At 49.4% G+C, this 5,191-nt stretch overlaps 1 long non-coding RNA gene across 1 annotated transcript; it reads left to right on the top strand.

Annotated features, from left to right (window-relative positions):
• Positions 1 to 538: 538 nt before the first annotated feature.
• Positions 539 to 1,484, top strand: LOC141372087 (uncharacterized). The gene is made up of 3 exons (XR_012377417.1): positions 539 to 766; positions 954 to 1,014; positions 1,427 to 1,484. It is a non-coding gene; the product is annotated as an uncharacterized lncRNA (long non-coding RNA).
• Positions 1,485 to 5,191: the final 3,707 nt, after the last annotated feature.

Genomic DNA, 5,191 nt, shown 5'->3' on the forward strand with positions numbered 1-5,191 from the left:
AAAATATTATTTTAGTGTCCAAACAGGAAGTGCATAAAAAGGTTCATGTATATTTTCCCTAGGTTTCTTTAAATGTTAATTATATTTGTAGGTGTTTCACCATGCTTGTGACTAATGAGAATCGGTTATTTATTTCCATTCTATTTCCTAGAGGGAGTGTATGGAAAATTTATTGTGTGTGTGTGTTTAACTTTTATCAACTGACCTTTCCTGATCTACTTCCTGGGTGGTGGCTTTGGTTTTTCTAGGAAGGAAATCCCTTTAGAGAAAGGCAGTTTTGCTACTTTCTTTTGGTGACATGATACTGGACACTAATAATAGGTCTTCTCCCTTTCTGAGGTCTTTTAGACCCTGAACGCAGTATCTGAATGTCTTGACGTGGCTCTACAGGGGATGGGAGGAAAGTGGGCGGAGTGGGCCTTCCCTGCCTCTCAAGACAAAGAGTGTGTGACCTGGCTCTCACTGACTTCAACTGTTTCAAGTGTCACATGATTGAGGATAAGAGCCGTCCCTCCTCTAGCACCGCTCGCCCACTCACTGTCGTCAGCCCTGAACCAGAGGTAACCCTGGTGATAACGTCCAGTGTTCGGATCTTGCACGTGGCTGCAAGGTTCTGAGAGCCATTGTGAGTCACCACGACACCTCTGGGGCTTAGCCAATCAGGCCTTAGGGCTCAGGGAAGAAGAAAACAAGGAAAGAATTTTTCCTCTCGCTCCTTGATCTCTCTTCCGGACCTTTCTCTACAGAAACCTGAATGGTCTCTGAGGTAAGCCATCGTCTGTAATATGGTTTGGGACCGTTACCACACTAACCCACCTGATGAACCCCAGCCCTACTGGATAGAAGGGGGAGGTTACAGGACTGTCATTTGCTCAAACTGGCACAGAGACAGTCTGTAGAGAAGTGGGGAGGACCAGGGCCTCTAGATCCGGCCTTTTTACGTCTAGTCCCAGCTCTGTGTGTAGCCCGAGCCAGTGCCTTCATTTCTCCACTGAGTCAACAACTGAGAACACAGTAAGTACCTGCCCCCAACCCTGGCACTGGGTCAGATTCAAAAAATACTGCCCAAAGCTTTGGGAGGCAGGGCAGTCTGGGGGTCCTGGTGAGGTATCAGGGGTGTGGGGCTCATGGTCAGCTATCGGGGTGAGTGCAGTCTTCGAACACGATTGGTCATGACGCTCACAGACAGCCTCTCCAGGCCTTCAACTGATCTGTCAGCACCTAGTTCCCAGCCTTAGATCTTTTCCTTCTTGAAATGCCTTTCTCTTTAACCTTTCTTGACTGATGGGGGGAACGAGGCAAAAAAAAAAAAAAAAAAGCCATCTCTTAGGACTACGCTGGAAAGAAGCGTGTGTGGCGGGGAGGTGGCCGGGGGAAGAGGCAGGAGGGTCCCCGGAATCCACTTGAGTTTCATCATCTTTTTCAGGCTTCCTCCGTTGTGCTCCTTTTGTGAGGCCATCTGCGGCATTGGCCAGTCATGGAGAAAGAGAACTCTGAAGTCAAACCCAGCACATGCACACCGAGCGATGAGAAGAAGACAAGTGGCAGCTCAAAAGAAACCGTGCCCACCCAAAATGTGCTGTACTTTCTACTGGGGAGGCAGGTGGGGAGGCACAGGGGTGATGTGGATCTGTCCAGGTGGGTGTGGATGCTGACCTGAGCCACACAGCAGGGTGGAGCTGGCCCTTGCTAAAGAGCATGGGTTCTTACCTGCTTATGCCTACCCACAATTTCTGAAAATGCAAAACAAAAAAAAAAATTGATTTAAAGTAATATACACCTCCCTTGTTTCAGCTACTACAATAAAAGCTGAGTTTTCATCCCTTTCGGTTTGGTATGTTTTTCTTGCCCAAGCGGCGTTTTTAGGTTAGTTACGCGGGACAGGGGATTCCATGCATGGTGACGTGGAATGCGGCAGCTCGCACAGCCTGGGAGGTGGTGAGATCCCACGGCAGGTCACATCTCGTCCGCCTTTAAGCTGAAACAAAAGCCAGGGACCGGTGATGTAGATAGAAGGGGGTCCCTCCGGGAACGGAGAGTCCTGTCCCTAGGCATTTGAGCAGACACCGGCTGTGTCCCCCTGGAAAACCTAGTTGCTAACCCTGGTGAAAGACATGAAGAGAGGGCCACGAGCGGGCTGGGGAAGTTTAGGATGCTGGTTTTGGTTTGTTCTTTTATTCCGACGCTCTCGGGAATATCATTGAGACACTACCGCATTGTGTCTTGGTTTCTATTTCATATTTTTAAAAAATCAGAGCACACGTCATTTTAGTATGGGAACGTCACACCTTCAGGGCCTCCTGAAGGTAACGGCTCTTCTCACTGCCCCCCGAGGTGTGCATGGCCGGGCCCCTCGGCGGGGTGGGGTAAAGCCGGGCGGGCGGCGGCTGCGGACACTGTGCCGGACTGAAGGCCCCAGCCCGTCTCAGCAGGACTGGGGCGCCGGCTCCCGGGACAGAGCCCCCCCACTCCCCGGGAGGCTGAGGGGGGCGACAGGCCCTCGGGGAAGTGGGCACGCGAGTGAGGACGTGGGGCGTGGAGAAGCGGGCCGAGGACGAGGGGAGGCGCTGTGGGGGGGTGGGGGGGGACAACGAGGGGACCCGAGCGAGGGCGGAGCCGGGGAAGCAGCGCCGCGGCGGACACGCGTGTGCCGGGCGGTGGGGCCGCGGCCTGTCCCTGCGCCCCCTGCCGGGCGGGGCCGGTCCTCCACCACCCCCCCCCCCCTCCCCCCCGCCTGCCCGCACCTCGGGTCCGAGGCCGCCGGTGAAGCGGGACCGCTGCAGCCCTCCACGTCCGGTCACCTCCTCCCCGGGCCTGTCCCCTCGCCGCGCGCGGTCTGACTCGGCCTCCGGGGTCCCCGGCGGGGCGGCTTCGCGCACCGGGTTGCCGCGCCGCTCACAGCCAACGGAGGCGCGACGGGCCGCGACGCTCGGGACGAGTCCCACTGCCATCCCCTCGAGCGACGGGAAGCGCGGCGCAGAGGGCTGTGGCAATGTACCTTGTGGTGCCGGGCAGCGCGGGCGCCCACGTGAGCGCAGGGTCCCCGACCCGCCGCAGCAGGGGGCTCTCGGGACGCCCCAGAGCGGCCCGCACCGCCTACCGCGCATCTCCCTGGGGCGCCTGGTGTCCATTGATGCAAAAATGGTAAAATTGTTGATGAAGCACAGTTTATCTATTTGTTTTCTTTAGTCAGTTGTGCTTTGGGAATTGTAGGTAAGAAACCAGGGCCAAATCCAAGGTCATGAAAATTCACCTCTATGTTTTTTTCTAGGAGATTTATAGTTTTAGGACCTACATTTAGGTCTTTTGATCCATTCTAAGTTTTGTATATGATGTGAGGTAAGAGTCCTTTTTTATCCCTTGCATGTGCTTGCCCAGCTGTCCCAGGATTATTTGTGAAGAAGATTTTCCTTTCTTCACTGAATTGTCTTGGTGTCTTTGGCAAAAATCAGTTGCTTATTCTAATAGCCCACACATATAATGAACTCTTACAACTGAATAACAAAAATCAAAACCCCAATTTAGAAATTGGCAAAGGACTTGTATAGAGATTTCTCCAAGAAGATATACAAATGGCCAACAAGCACATGAAAAGATGCTCAACGTCATTAGTTACTGGGGAAATGCAAATCCAGTCCACAATAAGGTATCACTTCACACTCACTAGGCTAGCCAAAAAACAAGACAAAACAGAAATTAACATGTGCTGGAGAGAATATGGAGAAACGGGAACCCTCATACGTTATAGGACTGTAAAATAGTGCAGACACTTTGCAAAACCGTCCAGCACTTCCTCAGATAAGAAACACAGAATTACCAATGGCCTAGCATATACCCAAGAGAAATGAAATCATGTCTACACCGACACTCGCAGGCAAATGGAAATTTTACCTTTATTCAGAATAGCCCAACAGAAGAAACAGCCCATATGTCCAACAAAAGATTATTGGATAAACAAATTGTATATCCATACAATGGAATATTATTTGGCCATGCAAAGGAATGATGTAGTGATCCATGCTACAACATGGATGAACCTCGAAAACACTGTGCCAAGTGAAATAAGCCAGAAAAAAAGGCCACATTTTATAGGATTCCGTTCATAGAATAGCGAAATCTATAAAATATCCTTGTCTTGTTTCTGATCATGGGGGTAAAGCATTTATCCTTTCACCATTAAGCTGTGGGGTTTTCACACATACTCTTTACGAGGGTGAGGAATAAATTGAGGATATTAATGTTCACTGGAAGATTTATCAGGTTTCTTTTTGGTGTAGTCCGAATATTTTTCATCAGGAACAAGTGTGTGACACTGTTGAACTTAACTAAGCCGTACTCTGCACACCTACTGTTTATCACCGGCCGGCAGCTGGTAACCTTACGCCTTTTCTCTTGCGGAAGAAATGTATGTAATCCATTCCTAGTAAGAAGTAATATTATCAGAAAGAAATGAGACTTCCTTCGGCAGTGAATTTTTATTAAAAGTGCTGGCAAGCTAGTTTGAAGGCTAAAATATGTTTCAAAATACATGCATCGCCCCCCCCCCCCCGCATTCAGCTGCTCCTGCTATTCTTGAGCTCCTGACTTTCAGAGTTAGGAATTCTTCTATTGCTAAGAAATTTGCTAGTAGGTTTCCCTGTAATATATGTTAAGACTTAGTTATTTCAAAGGCTTGTGAAATGTTTGGAGAAGTTGTAACTCTTAAACCAGCAGGGGTGATTTGGGGCATTCTAAAATTGGGTGTGTTGATACAGTTTTCGACAGTAATCTTGATTTTTTTAGAAAGATTTTATTTATTTTATTCATTTATTTGAGAGAGAGAGGTCAGGCGGGTGCACGCTTAGGGGGGAGGGCAGAGGAAGAGGGACAAGCGGACTCCCCACTGAGCAGGGAGCCCAACCCTGGGTGGGGCTTGATCCAGGGAATCCTGGATCATACCTGAGCCCAAAGCAGCGGGTTAACCAATTGAGCCACCCAGGCGTCCCTAACCTCAAATTTCTGATTATGATGTTTGGATCCATACATTCCTTAATTGCTGCAGTAAAAATTTTTAGAAAAAGCGACTTCTTGAAAAAAATCAAATAATTCAGTGATTTTTGTTGTTATAAAACTTCTTTCACCTCACGCCTTAGGTCTGGTCCTAGGGCTTTGTTTCCATTGTTATATAAATGTGGTCCTGATTGATTCTCTA

The sequence above is a fragment of the Callorhinus ursinus genome, unplaced genomic scaffold (assembly GCF_003265705.2).
Source record: "Callorhinus ursinus isolate GAN/ISIS: 27379988/994484 unplaced genomic scaffold, GSC_fseal_2.0 scaffold875, whole genome shotgun sequence".
Lineage (NCBI taxonomy): Eukaryota > Metazoa > Chordata > Mammalia > Carnivora > Otariidae > Callorhinus > Callorhinus ursinus.